The 22,628-nt window shown below is 40.2% G+C and overlaps 1 long non-coding RNA gene across 1 annotated transcript; it reads left to right on the top strand.

Annotated features, from left to right (window-relative positions):
- The first annotated feature begins 932 nt into the window (after positions 1–932).
- LOC116730508 (uncharacterized) lies at positions 933–20,718 on the top strand. The gene is made up of 3 exons (XR_004341333.1): positions 933–1,029; positions 13,897–13,899; positions 20,706–20,718. It is a non-coding gene; the product is annotated as an uncharacterized LOC116730508 (long non-coding RNA).
- Positions 20,719–22,628: the final 1,910 nt, after the last annotated feature.

Below are 22,628 nucleotides of genomic sequence, written 5' to 3'. Positions count from 1 at the left end.
AAGTCTGGTGGACTAGTTTGTTTTTTTAGTAAGTGTGATTCAGTTTGAACCAGTCAGATGGACAAAAGAGAAAAGGAACGAGTCCAGGCTAGTTCTGTGAATGGGGCATTTGAACTAGAATAAAATACAGGATTTTAAATATTGTATTTGCGTATTTACAGTGAAACCAAGCTGGTTATGATTCTGTTTCACAGCAGAATCGATGAAGAGAACAACTGGAGCGATCAGCACCTTCACACTGCCTGCTTTCCTCCTGTCAGCCTGAAGCCGTTTATCCTCCCTGTCCTTCTTAATGACCTCATTAGTTTGTTAGTGGCTGTTTGAAGGAAGCTGGATGTTTGTCTTGCTGAGTCGGCGCTTCACACAGAGACACCGTGCAGCAAGAACTCGCTGATGAAGAACATGCAGAGCTCATCAGCAAACACACGAGGAAGAGCAGAAAACTGACTTTAGGATGGAGGATCTTCAAATTCCCCATCAAACTGGATCCTAAAAACAGCATTTAGATGATATCGCCTGTTAATATTGTGCTTCAGCTGTAAATTGATCATAACCAGTAAAAAAGAAATAATCAAAATGTGAAAATAAACTGAAAGATGTGGCTGTAAAATTATCAACTGAACAGTTTTAATCATTCAGACGTCAGTAGCTGCGTTTCCATTACAAATGTGTGCAAAACGTTTGCAACACAAACACAATAGGGAGAAAAAAAAACACAACTCCACAATCTCTGTTTCCATTAAATAAGAAAAAAAAGTTTATTCATGTGTCATTAAAAAGATGCAGCGCCATCTTCCTACAACTACTTCCTGTTGCGTTTGTCGTGGTTTGCTCCAACGGCAACATTCAGTTCCTGATCATGAGACTCGTGATCTGAATAAAGTATTTTTATTGCAGCTTTGAAAAATGTATCAGTTAAGACACATCCAATAAAAAAACTCATCCTAGCACCAAAACCTTTCGTCAAAAAAGTTACGTTTTTTTTTTTTAAATTGGCGCGTTTCCATTAAGTGAATTTATTTTCAAAATGTCAATTACATGGTTTATGGACACAGCCAGTGAAGGTGTGTAGAGAAGCAATGCAGTTTCACTATAAGGACAAGAAGAAAGACAAATGTTGTGAAAAGAATTAAAGAAAGAAAAACTGACTCAGTAGTTTACCAGCAATACTTCAGTTTGATTTACTTCAACCAGGAGAGAAATACAACGGGTGAAATAATGACTCAATAGAAAATGAATTAAAAAGCAGAATAGTTTCAAAATTATTTCAATGAGACCTTTAAAAATTAGAGCCTGTTTTTTGTTTTTTACTAACTCAACAGGAGATTGATGGTCAGTTGTCCGTACTGCTGCAGTGTGTAACTCCAGTCCTTCAGTGCCGCTCTCCTGCAATTTCTGGATGCATCCCTGCTCCATCACACCTGAGTCAAATGAATGGTTAATGACCAGGCCTGTACAGAATCTGCTGAGGTGCCATGGAGGTAATTCAGCGCTTCTGAATCAGCCGTTTTTGGAGCAGTGAAGCACCAAAAGGTTGCAGGATGTGTGGCGGGCAGGGACATATAATTTAGCAAAAACAAAAAAAAACAGACAAATTTTTACGGTAGCTACTTCAAATCATTTTTAAGCTATTCCTTTTTGATGTTTATTTTGCAACATAAGTTCTGATAATCAGTTCCGGTGACATCAGGTAGATAAACATTTGAAACTTAAGCCGCAGAGTCACAACAATGTCCTGTTTCACGGAGCATGTTATCGCTTCCAGGCCTTTAAAATAAAAATGAAACGATGGACAACAGGATACAAAACACACGTGTATCATGTACATACGTGTTCATCTGATACTGTGGGGTGGCAAGCAGTACAAAAGACCGGATCAGCACACACACACATACACACACGTCGTGTAACCTGATGTTGGAACACGTGAAGTCAAGGCAAATTGCAACATTGTCTTTCAACAACAATTAAGTTCAAGACAAGTTTTCTAAATAATACATGAAGCAATTAAAGCAGTTTAGCTCCATATGTCAGGGGGAAAGATCAGAAATGTGTTGAAAGGCAAAATATCAAGTAACGTGAGAAAACTCTGAAAAGGAGAAAAGAGTTCAAGCAGTTATCTGAACTGTAACAGGACCTGGAGTCATTCTGAGTAATTATATCTGAGCTTTTAGCGCTGCTGAATCTACAGGTAACTTTGAATTACATAAACTGACACAAAGTTTAGAAAATAAACTGGAAAGCAAATGTTAAGAAGCCTACACTGGCATGAATGGTTTGTTTACATGTAAAAAGGTAAAAAGGTTGAAATTGCATGAGTAAAAATGTGATTGATCCAGTGAATACCAATGATTCAGACGTGTCGAAAACACATTTAACTTTTAGTTTGAGGTTGGGATAGTTCAGGATTTTTAAAATGAGATTCTGGATACAAACAAATAACATTCAACCTGCAGTAGATTCTTTTTTTTGCATACTTTTTTAATTACAGTGGCTGAATAGATCAGGGACCAAAGTGAATGACCATCTTTAAAAACGATGGTTTTTAAAAAGTCAAATGTCAAAATTGTCAGCATAGGTTAGATGCCATGTTCATCTTGTTTTGCCTAACCAGCAATATCTCAGTCCAATTTGAGAATTTTTGGGCAAATTAAAATTTTCCATCAAGAAAGAAATATACTACAAATAGAGATTAATTACATGACTAAAAATGACTTTTGTGCGGCCAAATGTCACATTTTATTAAAATCTTCTGTTGAGTGGCTTTAATCCCCATTTCAGCCAGTTGATCTTTATTAGAAATGTAACACTATAACCTCTGCATAAACCAGAATATTTCAAGCCTTCTAGTAGGTTTCTATTGTCAAAGCAAGAACAAATTTCCTCCTGGTTGGACATGATTGACAAAAACATCCAGTGGTGGAAGATTCCTACAATTGACCCAAATAAGGGAAGAACAACACAAGTAAAACTAAAAGGTGTGAAATAACGCCGGGCCTAAATTACCAGCATCAGGCATCTTTGGTCTTAACAAAAAGAGAGGAAGATGCAAAATAATGCTAAATGTAACACAATCTTATTAAGGCTGAAGGAAAGTAAAGATGGTTTGGTTTGCAGATTGATTTACATCTAATGCGAATGATCTTTGATTTTATGCAAATCAGGAAAAGAAATGACAAAAATGAGAAAAGTACAAAACAGTGAAAGGTTGAAATGACCAACAACCACTGAGGACTAATTATAATGGTTACAATAAAGAATTTTAACTCTATATCCTCCTTTTGCAGAAAAAGGAAACACAGTCCATCTCCTGCATGTATTAAATACCAATGAGGACATGTAGAAGCATTTTAAATGCTTTAAACTTTTGATAAGTCCTGGATTTTTCCAGTTTTATGGAGAAGACATTAAAAAACAGGATAGTGTCCAGATTTATATAAATCTAAAATAATTGTTTCTCCTTTGTTGATCCATATTACGTGTCCTTTTGATCGTTACACGTCTTACACCAGATTTCCTGCTGAAATATCCCAGTAATTTCCAGATTTCAGTGATTTTTCCAGAAATCCTCATTGGACATGAGAACACATTTTTGAAAATTCAGGCCAGATTTTTAAGAATCCCAAAGCACAAGGATGGGCTCAGATGTTAAGTTGCACTGTTGATGGAGTTGAGTCCAGTCAATATTAGAAATGCTTAGAGCTGGGCGCTCACTGCAGTTTGTTTCAGAGGTTAACAGATGATTCAGAGGTGCAGTAAGATTTGATGTCTTGAGCAAAACAGGATTTTGCTGAGACATCAAAACTGATAATCATTGGAGGTGCTTTGACTAGACTTTAGTTCACTTTACAGCTTGCAGTTTGTGTAGAATAAAAGGTACTTTGAGAAGAGACGTTTCCCACTAAAGTTACCAAACATGGTTCTTGTTAGGGACCTGCTGTGTTTGCACTATTTGCTTAAAGCCTGTCAAACTTTTATTTCTCTTTGAAAAGTTACACTTAACTCGAGTCACACAAATCGAAGCTTGTTTTTTTTTTTTTTTTTACCTGGTGACAGCAGGAAACCCACACGTAACACATTCATGCACTTACAGTGGTCAATGACAGCTGCTTCACTGGAGCTGAACAATACGCTGCTGAATAATTGAGTGTTTCTGAAGGTGAAAAACATCAGGGCTCAGCAGGACCTGCCCGACACACACAGACGTAAGAGCAAGGAACACGAACATCGCAGAGTTTCTCCAGCTTTTAAAGTAACAGATGATCAGCGAGTGAATTCAGAGATGCTGGCGAAAGAACATGGAAAAACAAAAGAGCCAAGCAACGCAGAACACACAAGAAACCAAAACAATTTTTATAAACTCAAAACACACAGAGCTCAAACAATCAGGCACCAATTCAGATTCAGCATGTGAGAAATGAAGAGCAGATTTTATCCCGTGGTGAAAATGTTTTTGTTGCAGTATTTCTCTGTTGAGGACGGGTTGCAGCAGTTTAACCTCCAGTGTATTTCTGTCAACTGTCTTTTATGCTGTGAAATGTAGGACAGCTAAAATATTTATCTAATCTAAAGACGATAAAAAAAGAGCAGCAGACTCATAATGCTAACTTTTGAGGAGGATTCTTGATTGCTTTTTGATCGTCACACCACAGGAAACCTTAACATCAATAGGAGCTCAGCAGCAAAAGTGTTTTTATTTTTTTCCCATGATGCCCCCCAATGCTATTTGCGTTCTGAGATGAGCAGCGCGCCGAACGCGAGCAAAAACCCGTGATCACTGCTTCTGTGAATCATCTATGAGTCACCTTTCATTGTACCTCTGCAGAGAGATGGAGTCAGAAATAGAGCGGTAGAATAAAAAGGAAGTTTGGTTCTGACTCACTGCTGAAGAGAGCTGGGTTTGGGTTGTTTTTTTTTATTTTGTCTTGTTTTATGTGCAACAGTAAAACTCTTCCAAAAGTTGGAGACAGTAAAGGTTACGACCCAAGAAGAAAGGATCCGAGAAGGTTGATCATTAAAGAGCAAAAGGACACTTAGCTTCCTCAGAGGAGGAATAGTGATGGGACATGAGCAACAAAGAAGAGAAGGAGAGAAAGACAAGGATGGACAGAATGAACTAACAAAGACAGGAAGAAAGCAAATGAGAAGGAACGAAAGGAAGGATACCAGGAAAAAGAAAGTCGGGAAGAAAGGTGCAAGAAACTGAAAAAGAAAATAAATGAAAGCCAGGATTAAAGGAGGGAAGGACAAATAGATAGGACACATGGAAAGGCAAAGAATGGACAAGAGGAAAGAACAGAAGGAGAGGGAAAAGGATATAAGGATAGAATGGTAGGAAGAAAAGGAAGGAAGGAAGGAAAAAGAAAACAAGGAATAGAGGACAAAAGAAAATATGGCAAATTCAGTCAATGGTTCAAGTAATAAAATCAGAAAATTCACTTTCCAGAGTTTGCTTAACTAAACCTGTAAATTCTCAAATCAAAATAAATTTTTAGACCATTTTAGCGTTATTGTTACTAATGAACACTAGCAACTCTAAGAACATGTATCAGCAGCACATTTCTTTCCTCTCTGCTCAGTTGCTTGGATTTACTTAATTTCACCAAGTAAAAAAAAAAAAAAGAGTTTAAACAACTGAGTTTGTAGCTGCTGTTTTCCTTAAAAAATAAATCTTGGTTTATTTAAACTAGAGTTAGCAGGTCAGTGTCAAGAGATCTGGAAGTCAGTTCCAGACAAGCTCTGCAGAAAAAAACAGATTTAAGAAATTCAGACTCATTTTGCATCTAATAAGCATTTAGTTATTAAAAATAATAATAAAAAACATGTTTTTATGCCTTTTGGTCAAAATTCCCATTGTTCACTGATTCTTACCTGAGCTTTGACTTTTTGTCCTGTACTTAAATTTCACAACATGAAATGTCTGAATGCTCAAGTCATGTTGGAATATGATGTATGTTCAGATGTACATAGACAGTGAACATAGGTCATAGGTCATACGTCTAGTTTATTTTATTATATATCGTTTTTGATCATTACGTCCTATTTCTCTTTATGTTTTGTTCTGATCCCAGTCTGTAGGAGAAATCATGAGCCCTTGTGATGCTAAAGTAACTCCAAGTGAAGTTTTACTGCCAGGGATTATTTACTGTAGTCATATAAACACGTTTCCTTACCATAAACTATGAGGAGATTACAGAAAGCAACTGGAGTTTTCAAATTTTTGTGAAACTGTAAAGGTACAAAATGGCCGTAATGAAGGTCAAAGCATAAAAAGTAATCAGTAATTCATACTTATAATAAGTCCAATAATACAAAACATTTTTCCTTTAGTTTATGCTGATATATAAACCAGTGCAGTGACTGATGCTTCACTTTCAAAGTTTTATCAAAACATAAAATTTTCTTTTCATGCTTTTGTTTAATCAGAAATAAAAACCCTTTGATGTATCAATAAATCAATATAGTTTTTATCCTATCATGTTCAAACATCAGAACTCGACCTTTTTCCAGTTCTACTTTCTGTCTTTTCTGCTTTAAAACATAATTTAAGGTAAAACACTTTGACAAGCTGCTGTTTCATATTTCAGTTTGTGTCAAACACGATTTAACGTTTCGCAGGACTTCTCAAATTCAGAAAAAGTGACCATCGTTGCAAGTCAGGGTGATAAAATAGCGATACTTCAGTTTTGAAGTTCTGATCTGAAAGCACGTGTAGAGCGACCCGAGGGAGTCGTGTTAACCTGAATGGCAATTAGCAGCATGTGTCATGTTGAGCAGAGCTCTGACAATCAGCTCTGTGGTGTGAATAATCAGGTTGTCCCACAGGAAAACTCAGGATCAAAAAAGGTCAAAGATCTGATGGGAAAGAAAAGAGGCCAGGATGCCTGTTGTCTCTAAAGTGACAAAAAAAAAATCACCTTTAAAAAGAAATCTGACCAAGAATTTACAAAGCATTTCATAAAAGCAACAAATGGTTTGATAAGAAGGTTTCTGGAAGCCTCTGGACCCGGGGTGTCAAACTCATTTTCGTTTTGGGCCAAATCAAGATCATGAATGCTCTTAAAGGGCCAGAATGTATTGATTCACAAACTGTTAAAGTATCAATGAATTCTTAAAATTAAATATTACTGAACATCTTTTCAGTCCCTCCAGGATTTTGTGATACTTTTTGTCATTTTTTGCAAAAATGTGGTACTAATTTGGAAATATTTGTGCTTATTTATGACAACAAATTCAACTTTTTATTACTCGCTGTATAGATAATGGACTATAATCAGACATCAGTTAAGGCTGAGGCCGACGTTTAGCACAAGTAAAAAAAAGTTTTTGACAAATTTTGAGAAAAATCTGTGATAAACTCCCAATTAGAGGAAAAAAGTTTGCGGATTTGTTGATTTTACGTGAATTTCAATGATAATTCTGAAGAAAGTGGAGCGACTGATTTGGCAGTAAAGAGATAAAAACTGATTGATAATTTGATTGATAACATAATATTTAAGCACACTTAGCATTTAGTCTAGAATCTAGAGGGCCACATATAATGCTATGGTGGGCCAGATTTGGGCCTTGAGTTGGACACGTGTTCTAGACTATTCGATCATTAGTATTTGTGTTTGAGAATATTCCTTAATGAGATCATCTCTAACAAGACAAAAAAAGTAATGTATTCATCCAGAGAAGCTAAATATTTCTTCCTTCACGAACATTATCAGGCAAGTAAAGAAATAACTTTGTTTTCCAGCAGCTGATAAATCAAGACGGCGTGTTTGTATAATTCATCACAGGGATTAATTATTAACTTGTTTACCTCACGCATGAGCCTCTCTGGACCAATCCCAAGCAGAGCCATCAGCAAAGAATGACATGACAATAAACAGAACTGTTTCCCATCCCGGAACAGGAAAGGAAATTGCAGCAAAGCAAAACACAAGATGGTGTGGGTGCGTCTTGTTTGCATCAAAGATAAAATGTCAGGGAAGTACAAAAAAAAAAGGTATCAAATGAATTACAAATCAGAGAAAATACAATGTCTGGATTTGACAGCTTGGTTAAGACTAAAAGAAAAACTCAATATAAGGGAAGTGAAACAGGAGAAAGAATTTGCTGCATGAATTTAATGGTGTTTCTGCCCTTTCAGTGTCAGTCAGCCACTGACCCTCAGATAAAACAAGCTGGAGTTTTATTTTGTGTTGAATTACGGCGGAAACGACAAGTATATTCTCTGGCTTTTATTGAGTCGTTCTTTTTTCAGTTCTCAAATTGCAAACAAGCCAGAAGTCATAAAAAGACTAAAACTTCATGAGCTCACAGACAAAAAAGGACAAGAAAACAAGAAAGTTTGCAGGACAAATAAATGCAAAGTTACTGAGAGGGAAATAAAAACTAAACGCATGAAGATCTTGAACAAAAAACTTAACACAGTGTTCAGTCAAGGTTGCAGCAGATTAGGGAATTCAATGTTTTTTTTTAAAATAATCTTTAGCATAATCTATTAAAATTTAAGTGTGAACTTTGACTTGGTCACTCCAAAATTATCATTGTTCATTAATTTAGCTTGATTTTCTATCTGAATGTCTTTTTAACTGTAAAATTATTTTAGTGGCTTAAGGGTTGTTGAAGCTGCTTTGAACAAGGAAAAGTTTTTAAAGTTAGAAAATAATAGATGTGTTAAAAGTAGGACACGCCGTCTCTGATTAGGCTAAATAAATTTGCTTTTGTCATTTTTTTTTAAATACTTGTTCAAATTTAATTGAGAATCCACTAAAACACTTTACTTCTGGGACTGGTTTCATATAGTCTCCCAACTGCGTTAAGATCTATAAATTAGTCATTTCTGTAAAGCTCAACGTGAAACATGACTTCAAACTGGGCTGCAAAACGCTCCAGTTGTGCTAAAACGGACATAAAATTTTTTTAATCTGCAACACAGTGACTGGAAATCTGGACCAGGACACAAACACGGCAAATAATCACCAAAGAGCTAAAAAAAGAAGTGATCTAAGAACTCAGCCTTGAGGTACACCTATATAAACAAAAATATTACAAATGGCAAAAAAAAAAAAAAAATTGTGAAAGAAATAGTTTGCATGTTAGATTAAAATGTAAGACTGTGTCTTAATGCTGTCATTTGTTTACTAGTGATGGGTAAATCAGGCGTCATGAAGCGTTTCGACCCAAAGCCAAACCGTATTGATACTGCGTCGATACTGTGTCACTGAATACTGACACCTGCTGGACATTAAAAATCCCTACAGGCAACGCAGTTGACGGACTGATTTGATGGCCTAGTCCATACAATAAGATTTAAGTCATTGTATTTTATTGTATATTATATATTGTATTATGTCATATCTTCAGTTAAATTCAAAATATATTTGATATTCTTAGATACAGTCAATAAATAATGTGAACATGAACCATAAAGTGAAAATTTAAGTGAAAATTTTATTTTTTTACGAATTTTCATTAAAAAAAATAATTTTGAAATTTAGCCTGTTACACTTTTTTTGACACAACTTCTCCTGCTGTAGGAAAAAATGAAGTAAACGATACATTTATATGAAATAATTTATAAAAAGCAACTGAGTAATTTGTAGAATATACCTGAGTTTATCCTGGGTGTATCTGGGATTCATTCTGATGCCCTATAATGCCTCAGCATTGAGGAGGTGGATTTATTTAAATAAGACAGTTCTGTCAAACATATGCAACATTTAACCTGCAGAACATAATATGAAAGTAAAATAAGAGTCAATTTAAGCTGAATTTGGATTCAGATAAATCAAGTAGAAACTGAAAAGAACAGGATGAAACATCGAAGTGAGAACCAATATCTTATTTTCTGATGTAAGATCAAAATGGTCCCAAACTACGAAACCTTTCTTTTCCCTTGAGGCTCCATAGCTAATGCTGTACCGTAAAAGATCAATAATTCTTTCGGCAAATGCATCCAGTTGACAGATTCGCTTCCTTATAAACAGTTTGGCGCGCCAGTGTCATTTCGAAACAGTTAATGTATCGGTCATGTGACTTGCTGAAAGCAATACGCGCACCAACGCGGGGTTTTGTCTCTGGGCTTGATGCATCAGGGTTGCCAGACCCATCACTATTGTTTACTATGTAAACATGTCTGTGTGGTGACAGATTATTTAGTTTCATACAGTCCCTGTATGTTTCTGCTTTCCCTTCTCACTCACTGAGTTTGTACTCTTAGCCCATCAAACTACTCCCTGGTTTAAAAATTTACTTGATGGAGAGAAAAAACAACAAAAAAAGTTTTTTAAATATCTATGGAAAAACGTTCATCCTTCTTTTGGTATTTTTCTTTGTAAAACCCCCAAAGATCATTTGACTCACCGCCAGACGTGCACATATCCATATAATTAGCTTAATGTGAGAAATATAACTGCAGAAGAGCAGCAGCCTACAAACGCTCATTCTGTGTTTTCTAATGTTTCAGACAACAGGGTCAGGGCCAACACACACAGAAGCAAACACAGACACACTGGGCTGAAATGAGAGGGTGGGTGATTTATTTTTACCTACTGAAGTGCAATAAAAGCTAAGCAATGCAACCCATGGCGGCGGCTTCTCGCTTTTTGAACGCGAGCGGCAGTCACAAAGTGAAGCGGATCTGCGCTCAGCAGAAAACAGACCTGGAACAGAAAAGGCTCCAATCTTATGAAACTGTGGGATTTAATTTGCTGGATTCTTTTCATGTCACAAGAGCTGCTGAGAGTTTTAGAACAGCATGGGGTGCAGAGTCACATAATGACAATAAATGCAGTATTGTCTGCAAAAAGTTTGGAGTTTTATAATCCAAAATGTAGCTGAAACTTTTGGATGAGGCTGGAGGTTTTCTATCCGCCCCAGCGTGACCGATCTAAGCTAACAGGTTAAGAGGTTGGCTGATTGTTTCATACAATCCCTTAAGGGAATGTCTGGATTTCTGGAGAAAATGTTTGGAAATCCAACTGATCTGTTGATATTTGTGTGAGGGAAGATGTTTATTCATGAAAGCACCAAAACTGTTTGTGCCTCGGTGTCTAATAGAACCATTTTGTTGCAAATAAGACATACATTTTTAACAAAAAAAGAAAGGAATTTGCAAACTTGTGAGAATTTTTGATTAGGATTGCTTTAAAATATTATTTGTACTTTAAAAGCTGAACTGAGATCTTCAATATGTTCAGGCGGCAAAATAAGAAAAACCATACAAGTAAATGATTCTCATATACAGTGGGGAGAACAAGTATTTGATACACTGTTGATTTTTCAGGTTTTCCCACTTGCAAAGCATGTAGAAGACTGTAATTTTTATCATAGCTACTCTTCAACTGTGAGTGATGGTATCTAAAACAAAAATCCAGAAAAATACAATGTATGATTTTTAAATAATTAATTTCCATTTTATTGTGTGAAATAAGTATTTGATCATCTATCAACCAGTAAGAATGTTGGCTCTCACAGACATGTTAGTTCTTCTTTAAGAAGCCCTCCTGTTCTCCACTCATTACCTGTATTAATTGCACCTGTTTGAACTTGTTACCTGTATAAAAGACACCTGTCCACACACTCAATCAATCAGACTCCAGCATCTCCACAATGCCCAAGACCAGAGAGCTGTGTAAGGACATCAGGGATAAAATTGTAGACCTGCACAAGGCTGGGATGGGCTACAGGACAATAGGCAAGCAGCTTGGTGAGAAGGCAACAACAGTTGGTGCAATTATTAGAAAATGGAAGAAATACAAAATAACGGAAAATCTCCCTCGGTCTGGGGCGCCATGCAAGATCTCACCTCGTGGAGCATCATTGATCTTGAGGAAGGTGAGGAATGAGCCCAGAACTACACGGCAGGACCTGGTCAATGACCTGAATAGAGCTGGGACCACAGTCTCAAAGAAAACAATCAGTAACACTCTACGCCGTCAAGGATTAAAATCCTGCAGTGCACGCAAGGTGCCCTTCCTCAAGCCAACGCATGTCAAAGCCCGTCTGATGTTTGCAAATGACCATCTGAATGATCCAGAGGAGGAATGGGAGAAGGTCATGTGGTCTGATGAGACAAAAATAGAACTTTTTGGTTTAAACTCCACTCGTCATGTTTGGAGGAAGAAGAATGATGAGTACAACCCCAAGAACACCATCCCAACCGTGAAGCATGGCGGTGGAAGCATCATTCTTTGGGGATGCTTTTCTGCAAAGGGGACAGGACGACTGCACCATATTGTGGGAAGGATGGATGGGGCCATGTATCGTGAGATTTTGGCCAACAACCTCCTTCCCTCAGTAAGAGCACTGAAGATGGGTCGTGGCTGGGTCTTCCAGCATGATAACGACCCAAAACACACAGCCAGGGCAACTAAAGAGTGGCTCCGTAGGAAACATCTTAAGGTCCTGGAGTGGCCTAGCCAGTCTCCAGACCTGAATCCAATAGAAAATCTTTGGAGGGAGCTTAAAGTCCGTGTGGCCCAGCGACAGCCCCGAAACCTGAAGGCTCTGGAGGAGATCTGTATGGAGGAGTGGGCCAAAATCCCTGCTGCAGTGTGTGCAAACCTGGTCAAGAACTACAGGAAACGTCTGATCTCTGTAATTGCAAACAAAGGTTTCTGTACCAAATATTAAGTTTCGTTTTTCTGGTGTATCAAATACTTATTTCACACAATAAAATGGAAATTAATTATTTAAAAATCATACATTGTATTTTTCTGGATTTTTGTTTTAGATTCCATCACTCACAGTTGAAGAGTAGCTATGATAAAAATTACAGTCTTCTACATGCTTTGCAAGTGGGAAAACCTGAAAAATCAACAGTGTATCAAATACTTGTTCTCCCCACTGTATGTGTCTAATAATCTGAAACTTTCACTTGTTTTGATGCTCATCAGGAAGGATTCCTTTAGTATTTCTTTACCAATTGTTCACTTGCAACAAAGGCAACATTTAAAGCTCAAGGTGACTTTTCAGAAAGGATTTAAAATCACTACAATCCAAAATAGAGAAGTAAAAGTCAGATGTTTGTCTGCTATGCTCCCATCTTTAATGCCTTAGTTAAAGACTTTATGAATACATTTAAAAAGGGTAATGTAAATCTAGACTTGATTAAAAAAACATTATTTGAAGTGTTTTTATTGTAATGACACAAAGTGACATGATATTTTCATGTTTCTTGAAACAATAGAATAAGTGTTTGTATAGCGGAGAGTTGAGTTGCTATAAAATGTTGTTTACATATCCAGCTTTGGAAAAATTTAAGAGACCAGTTTCAGATCAGTTTCTCTGATTTTACTTCATAGAGGTATATGTTGATAAAATTAACACTATTCTTTTATTCTATGAACTTGTGACAACATGTCTCCGAAATTCCAAGCAAAAAGCTCTCGTTCGCCGGAGATAGGCGCCAGGACCGTCCCGACCCCGCTGGACATAAGGGTGTAAAGAAAATGGATGGATGGCAGAAAATGAGAAATGGTGAACATAAGGCAGAAGATACAGTGCTTTCAGAGCTCAAATAATGCAAAGAAAACAAGTTCATTTTAATTTAGGAAAAACAAAACTAATGTTTTAACTCAGAAAGAGTTCAGAAATCAATATTGTGGAATAACCAGGAGGTTTTTAATGGGGTTCAGTGCAGTGAACCCAGAGCTAGATATACCGTATTACTATGCTGCTACAAAATGTGTTTTTTATTTATACTTTATAAAATTAGGGGAGAAAGTCTCATAAGTCGAAGCATGATCCATCAGTGGGTTTTAACTCTGAAGGGAAAACTCTTAATTTACACTGGTTTCATGAGACCGCACAATTATTTCTGTTTTCTTTGTTGAAGAAAACAATGTTTGTTTATTCTCCTGAGCTGGAAGGAAGTCGTCACTAACAGCAGCAGGTGAACAGGCGGTTCGTCCCACATCGAGGAAATCATGTCTGTCAGACAGCAACTTTTTTTTACAACAGTATTCTATGCAAAACAGTTGCAGTTTTTTTTCCCTGGGGTAATTTTAATGGTCACGTTTGCTTGCTTACATGTTGGTCATGGAGCTTTTGGCAGCATAAAAGTACAGCTGATGGAAACAAGCACACCGGTAATCTGAATAATAAAAAAGCATGTGAGTGTATATCCACACAAACGGGTATTATTAGTGTGTTGCATGCCGACATCCTGCTGCTTGTGTGCATCCTTGGCTGAGTGTTCAGATGTTGAATAACTGCAGATCTTTTTAAATGCCTCTTGCATCACCGACGTTTGTGCTCAAGATCTATCTCTAGTGTCAGCTCCATAATTATACCTTAGGATTTCTTATATTCAGGGAACAATTTGGCAAAAATATGCCACACATTTAGAAATACATAAGTGATATTGGCTACTCCATGTCTGCTGAGCTTTGCAGTAATGTCTGAGCAGTACTTTAACCCTAAAATGCAATAAATGGTGTTAAAAGCGACATTTATCTAAATCAAATCAATACTGCATGCAATTTATGCTGTAAGAAAAATCAGTAACTGTAATAAAAAATTAAGAAGGGTTTAATCAATTTTGTAAAGAAACTCAAAGCCTTCAATTAGTCCTATTAAAAAAATGTTATAGGAAACTTTATGGTTTTTATTCAGCCTGCGATTCAGCGCTTGCAGTCAGTAATCTGCAGCAAACAAGTGTGTGTGATCAATAATCTAAAGGAATGCTGCTGAGTCTGTCATCAATTCTGTAAGCAACTCCAGTGTCTGGATTCAGTCTAAAGGAATCCAGTGCTTTTAATCAGTGATATAAAAGAAGCCAGCCTCTTTAATCAATAGTGTAACAACGCTGTCCCACTGAAGCTAAGGAAATTTCAAAAACCTTACATTTGCTTAGGCCAAAAACTGATTTTCTTTTCCTCTTATGGATATTGGATTAGAAAATTATTGCAGCAGGATGTCAAAGTCTTTGTTTTATTTATAATTGGTCAAATAGAAACCATATCTGTTGGCAAGGTGTGAAATCTGAGAGGTAAAAAGTAAACATTTAAATTCTCCAACTACCTGATGAGCTTATCCAGTCTTCATCTCAGCTGTAATCAAAATATATGTGATTATTGTAATCACATATTCAGCTCCTCCATGGGCTGCCACCTTATCGTGGTGGAGGGGTTTGAGTGTCCCAATGATCCTAGGAGCTATGCTGTCTGGGGCTTCATGCCCCTGGTAGGGTCACCCAAGGCAGACAGGTCCTAGGTGAGGGACCAGACAAAGAGCAGCCCAAAGACCCCAATGATGAAGGAAAACTTTGGACTTGGTGTTCCCTCGCCCGGACGCGGGTCACCGGGGCCCCACTCTGGAGCCAGGCCTGGAGGGGGGGCACGATGGCGAGCGTCTGGTGGCCGGGCTTTTACCCATGGAGCCCGGCCGGGCTCAGCCCGAAGAGGAAACATGGGCCCCCCCTCCCATGGGCCCACCACCCGTGGGAGGGGCCAAAGGGGTCGGGTGCAGTGTGGGATGGGTGGCAGCAGAGGGAGGGGACCCTGGCGGTCCGATCCTCGGTTGCAGAAACTGGCTCTTGGGACGTGGAATGTCACCTCTCTGGTGGGGAAGGAGCCGGAGCTAGTGCGTGAGGTCGAGAGGTTCCGGCTAGAAATAGTCGGTCTCACCTCGACGCACGGCTCTGGTTCTGGAACCAGTCTCCTTGAGAGGGGCTGGACATACTTCCACTCTGGAGTTGCCCAAGGTGAGAGGCGTCGGGCAGGAGTGGGCATACTTGTTGCTCCCCATCTCGGCGCCTGTACGTTGGGGTTTACCCCGGTGAACGAGAGGGTAGCATCCCTCCGCCTACGGGTGGGGGGACGGGTTCTGACTGTCGTTTGTGCTTACGGGCCGAACGACAGTTCAGATTACCCACCCTTTTTGGAGTCCTTAGAGGGGGTACTGGAGAGTGCTCCTCCTGGGGACTCCCTTGTTCTGCTGGGGGACTTCAACGCTCACGTGGGCAATGACAGTGAGACCTGGAGGGGCGTGGTTGGGAGGAACGGCCCGCCCGACCTGAACTCGAGCGGTGTTCTGTTGCTGGACTTCTGTGCTCGCCATGGATTGTCCATAACGAACACCATGTTCAAGCATAAGGGTGTCCATATGTGCACTTGGCACCAGGACACCCTAGGCCGCAGTTCGATGATCGACTTTGTCATCGTTTCATCGGATCTGCGGCCGTATGTCTTGGACACTCGGGTGAAGAGAGGTGCGGAGCTGTCCACTGACCACTACCTGGTGGTGAGTTGGCTCCGGTGGTGGGGGCGAAAGCCGGTCAGACCTGGCAGGCCCAAACGTGTTGTGAGGGTCTGCTGGGAACGTCTGGCGGAATCCCCTGTGAGACGGAGCTTTAACTCCCATCTCCGGCAAAACTTCGAACACGTCCCGGGGGAGGTGGGGGACATGGAGTCTGAGTGGACCGTGTTCCGTGCCTCCATTGTCGAGGCGGCCGATCGGAGCTGTGGCCGCAAGGTTGTCGGTGCCTGTCGCGGCGGCAACCCTCGAACCCGCTGGTGGACACCTTCGGTGAGGGATGCCGTCAGGCTGAAGAAGGAGTCCTATCGGGCCTTTTTGGCCTGTGGGACTCCGGAAGCAGCTGATGGGTACCGGCGGGCGAAGCGGCATGCGGCTCGGGCGGTTGCTGAGGCAAAAACCCGGGCGTGGGAGGAGTTTGGAGAGGCCATGGAGAAAGACTTCCGTACGGCTTCGAGGCGATTCTGGTCCACCATCCGGCGTCTCAGGGGGGGGAAGCGGTGCAGCACCAACACTGTTTATAGTGGGGATGGTGTGCTGCTGACCTCTACTCGGGACGTTGTGGGCCGGTGGGCAGAGTACTTCGAAGACCTCCTCAATCCCACCAACATGCCTTCCACTGAGGAAGCGGAGCCTGGGGACTCTGGGTTGGGCTCTCCAATCTCTGGGGACGAGGTCGCCGAGGTGGTTAAAAAGCTCCTCGGTGGCAGGGCCCCGGGGGTGGATGAGATCCGCCCGGAGTTTCTTAAGGCTCTGGATGTTGTAGGGTTGTGTTGGTTGACGCGACTCTGCAATGTCGCATGGACATCGGGGGCAGTTCCCCTGGATTGGCAGACTGGGGTGGTGGTCCCCCTGTTCAAAAAGGGGGACCGGAGGGTGTGCTCCAATTATAGAGGGGTCACACTCTTAAGCCTCCCTGGCAAGGTCTATTCAGGGGTCCTGGAGAGGAGGGTCCGTCGGATAGTCGAACCTCGGATTCAGGAAGAGCAGTGTGGTTTTCGTCCTGGTCGTGGAACGCTGGACCAGCTCTACACCCTCGGCAGGGTCCTGGAGGGTGCATGGGAGTTCGCCCAACCAGTCTACATGTGTTTTGTGGACCTGGAGAAGGCGTTCGACCGTGTCCCTCGGGGAGCCCTGTGGGGGGTTCTCCGGGAGTATGGGGTACCGGGCCCTTTGATACGGGCTGTCAGGTCCCTGTATGACCGGTGTCAGAGTCTGGTCCGCATTGCCGGCAGTAAGTCGGGCTCGTTTCCGGTGAGAGTTGGACTCCGCCAGGGCTGCCCTTTGTCACCGATTCTGTTCATCACTTTCATGGACAGAATTTCTAGGCGCAGCCAAGGTGTTGAGGGGATCCGATTTGGTGGCCTTAGGATCTCATCTCTGCTTTTTGCAGACGATGTGGTCCTTTTGGCTTCATCAGATCGTGATCTGCAGCTCTCGCTGGAGCGGTTCGCAGCCGAGTGTGACGCGGCCGGGATGAGGATCAGTGCCTCCAAATCCGAGGCCATGGTCTTGAGCCGGAAAAGGGTAGAGTGCCTTCTCCGGGTCAGGGGGGGTGTCCTGCCCCAAGTGGAGGAGTTTAAGTATCTCGGGATCTTGTTCACGAATGGGGGAAGAAGGGAGCGGGAGATCGACAGGCGGATTGGCGCAGCGTCTGCTGTCAAGCGGGCGCTGTACCGGTCCGTCGTGGTGAAGAGAGAGCTGAGCCAAAAAGCGAAGCTCTCGATTTACCGGTCGATCTACGTTCCCACCCTCATCTATGGTCATGAGCTTTGGGTCATGACCGAAAGAACGAGATCGCGGATACAAGCGGCCGAAATGGGTTTTCTCCGTAGGGTGGCTGGGCTCTCCCTTAGAGATAGGGTGAGAAGCTCAGTCATCCGGGAGGGACTCAGAGTAGAGCCGCTGCTCCTTCACATCGAGAGGAGCCAGTTGAGGTGGCTCGGGCATCTGGTCAGGATGCCTCCTAGACGCCTCCCTGGTGAGGTGTTCCGGGCACGTCCCACCGGGAGGAGGCCCCGGGGAAGACCCAGGACACGCTGGAGGGACTATGTCTCTCGGCTGGCCTGGGAACGCCTCGGGATTCCCCCGGAGGAGCTAGAAGAAGTGGCTGGGGAGAGGGAAGTCTGGGCCTCCCTTCTGAAGCTGCTACCCCCGCGACCCGACCTCGGATAAGCGGAAGAAGATGGATGGATGGATGGATGGATATTGTAATCAGTAAATAAATTGACATTATTGTTGCTATGAGCAATCTTTAAAGACTGGTTCCTGAAACCAACCCTGAGAACATCTTTAAAAATCATTACAAAGAAAAATAATATTTAGCAAAATTACTCAGTGGTGATTATTAAACACAGAAGCATTGAGTTGTGAAACAGCACAGATTTTATCCTTGTAAATCCCTCCTTGTTTCATATCAGCTCATTTTATTTATGAGTGACAGATAATTATTCATCAGTTTGTGTCTCAGTCAGTCCATTAAAAAGGTACATCATGGAAACTTTTCATGGTGTTGCACCTGCAAAATTATGATACAATTTCTATCATTGATAGATAGAAATGTGCAACTATCTATCGATCTATATAAAACTATCACACTGTCTTATTTGCATGGGGTGTTTTCTTCCCTTTCCCATTTTCAGATGTGGATAAAAAAGGCTGTCTGTCACCATATTTCTTGGAGAAAAAGTAAATCATAAATTATTAGTTAAAAGTTAATTAAAAAGGCATAAATAAATGGAAAAAGCTTCAGTCAGTTTTGTTTTGCTGACATTGTTAGGGTGCCACTAAATGTGTAATTTTGTGAAACAATCATTTCTCAGCAAATGTTTTTTTATTAACTTATCATCTAACGAATGCATTAAAATGAAGGTTAAAATGCTCTACAATTCTAGTGTGATATTAATTTCCTAATAAAACATTCATTTATTTTCAAGCATTTTTCAAATTATTATCAGGGTGCCAGTAATTGTGGAGGGCTGCTTCTATCTGTGATGACATTTTAATTAGGTTTTTCTTAACAGCATTTTAAATTCATGCAACATTTTAATGCTTTCTAAGTAGCAGGTGTTGTTCTGATGTGTGAAAGGTTAATGGAAAAGGCTCCACATCATCACAATGTTCAGCAGAGATACAATGGACGGAGTCTCATCCGTAACTTTAATGAGTCTCACCTTGAAACCTGACAGAATCGTTCACTGAAAGCTCAAATACCACAGAAAAAAGTATTTACTCACTTTAAAAAAAAACTGAAATCCACCCATATTATCAGAAAGGAAATTGTAAAATTTTCTCCTTTTTTTTGTTGCATTTCTTCTTAATTAAGCCATATGTTAGAACATTGAGACAAAAAAAAAAAATCAATTTGTGCTTTTTAAAATTTCCCACAATTTTTCTTTACCTAACCATAAGATACAGCTTATTTTATCTTCAGCTGACTTTCTTACCTAGGCAGCTGTTTAACTGCATAAGTATGAACTCGACTGTGGAGAAATTAAAGTTTGTTTATATGTTAACCCTTGACCCTTTTCATGTGACGTCACGCAGCTCAGAAATCTGCTCGCTTCGCCGTGACGGACGTCAAAACAACCAACGCTCTCCTTTAAATCCTGACAAAAATGAGACATCTGGTAGCCTAATATCGCTTTTATTTAGTTGATTTCACTTTTAAAAATGGTCACAGGACGCTGCGCGGTCGGACAGAAACCTAACTTATCATTTTATTGCATAACTTTTAATGAGGAAAAATACGGCGGTGTACAGCAGCTGGTGATCATTGTTATTATTGTCAGCCCTCGGTGTAATCGCGGATTTGCAGCGAACACTTTTTACAAGGTAAGAAGATTAACGTTCATATACTTTGTAAGCAAGTATGATTAGAAAGATATCCAATTTAGCATTTTGGAGAAGGTACGTGTCCAACCATTGGTAACCATGGAGATAACGCCGTAGCCTAGCATGTATGGAAAAACCTGGTTAGCATCTCGTCTTCTGTACGTTTTTAAAGCTTCTCTGGTTTAAGGGGAAACGCTGTTTATGACATAGTGACATAAATCATGTGGTGTGAATTCAGGCAAAGTCGGTAATTTGATCAACACATCAGGAAGGAGGAGGTACGGGTCGGTTTCTAAGCTAGCTGTTTGCAACTTTTATAAATACAGCCGTCAGTGAGGTGTTACGTTCACAGACACATTAGTTTGATTTGAACAAGTAGAAGCCATGAATAAACTGGCAAAAACATCTTGGGAAAACAATTTCAGTCGCTCCATCCCTTACTTCCAACGTCCTTCGTTGCACCTCCAATGATTAAGTTGCAATGGGTTGATAATAGTAATTTTCCACACCTTCAGTCAGTTTCTGTGTATATTGGCAGGATTTTTAAAAGTAAAACAAATGAAACGTGGCACAAAACTGTAAACTGGGGATAAAATTAAGGTTTTCAGTTTCTTGTTCAGCAATTAAATGATATAGTTTCGACATTTTTGTACCTAAATTGGGGAAAGTTCTTGTGCTCATTTTTCCAACACTGACTGTGTCCATAAAGCAGGATTCACACTGTGCAGCTGGCCATGTCTGCTGACCTGGAAGAGATCCAAGAGTCACACAGCCTGTCATTTCTCAGGATTCCTCCAGACCAGAGGCGTAACACAGGAACTATTTAAAATCAATGAACAAAGCAACATCTGAAAACACAAGCCATCTTTATGATACAGTGAGCAGAGGGGAGGCAGTTGGTGTCTGGATCACATTGATCTGTAATGATTCGCCTGTTGTTTTCTGACCTGAAGCATCTTCAGATTTACTCATTGTTCTCTCTCAGATATTGATCAGTCCTCAGAACGACCTACAGAATCCGAATCATAAATTTCACTTTGTCTTTTGAGCAATGCGTCAATTTCAGAGGAGGCTGAGGAAAGCCCTGAGTTATTGATTGGACACCTGATGATCCCAGCAGGGTGGAAGTCCGCTGATTGTTGTTATGTAGTTGAACCCAGCAGTCGAGCTCAACCTCAAGGCAGGATTAAGAAAACTTTCTACTCTCTGGCCATTCTTGTTTTTAAAATTCTCCCAATTATTTCTGGTCAGGATGTTTACGGAGATGTTCAAGCATCATCACATTTGTTCCCCAATTTGTTTAGTGCATTTTTCTGATCAGGATTAAAGCTCTTACAACGTTTGGTTCAAAAGCCATAACATTTAGCTAGCTGTGCATCTTATAGTAGCAGTTTCTCATTCTGTCGAACAAAATGCAAGTCATATTGGACGTCCATCAATTCTGTCTGCCGTTTTATAACATTATCATTTGTTTCAAAATGAACTCTCTATGATTGCTGACTTGCCATCTCTTATAAAACTGAAAGTCAGACTTTCATTCTGAGTCATTACTTACAAAAATATTTTAAATCTGTCATTTTTATGCACATTCTTTACAGAAATTGGCTCCCAAATTGAACCATTACCCTCAGCTTTCAAAAATGATCTTGTTTACAGTTGTGTATAGTTTTATTTACTGTTCTTTACTTTCTCACAATGCTGTGAAGAAATTAGAGCTGCAGAGAGCAAAATGTGAAACAGACGTATTGAATGCCTTGTACTCATTTATCTAACTAGATGCAGTACTGTGTGAACAGCCATTTGAACATTTTCAGGCAGTGTCTCTAAGACCTGACTCTTAGCATTGGATAACACTTAGAGGGAACCGTCACAGCGAAAACATGATAAAGCTATTTGAGTATCTTGCACATAAATATGGTGTCATGACTTTTCATTTTGATGACACTTTTACTGACAGAAATACTTGCTTTTGAGGAATAAACTATCTTTTCTGAGTAAGTGACACGCTTTGCAGGTTTTCATCTAGGTTTTGTAGTTTTTACTAATTGTTTTGAGAAATGCACTAGCTGGAAAACTGGAAGTGGAAAAAATTGAGAGAATTATACCAAGCCCAATGTGGCATAATGCTATGTTTTTGCGATGGAAGTCTATATTCTTGTTTGCTTCATGCTGACCCTAATTAAACAGGCTAAGCTTTAACCTTGGACAGTTTTGGAAACCACATATAATGTTTATAATGTTTCCTTGCACTTCACATCAAAAATCTGCCTTGAAGTGGCCAAAGCCACTGGCTGAAATTGTTTTTCACTTTTTAATTTTATATCATTTCACAGAGGAAATGACTGATAGAGGCTGGAAAGAGGAAACTTGCTGATGGTCGGAGACTCTCAGGACGTCTGGGATAAAGTGTAGAGAAAAAAGATGAGTGAATGCGATGTACTGGCTTTACAGCCTGCCGTAAATCTCTCCATCACTTTGCCCTTTAGCGGTTGTTAAAATTTACAGGAGACAAGTGAGGGAGAAGAGAAACGACAAAAAAGGAC

The sequence above is a fragment of the Xiphophorus hellerii genome, chromosome 13 (assembly GCF_003331165.1).
Source record: "Xiphophorus hellerii strain 12219 chromosome 13, Xiphophorus_hellerii-4.1, whole genome shotgun sequence".
NCBI lineage: Eukaryota > Metazoa > Chordata > Actinopteri > Cyprinodontiformes > Poeciliidae > Xiphophorus > Xiphophorus hellerii.
This window is presented reverse-complemented; position numbering and strand designations above follow the sequence as displayed.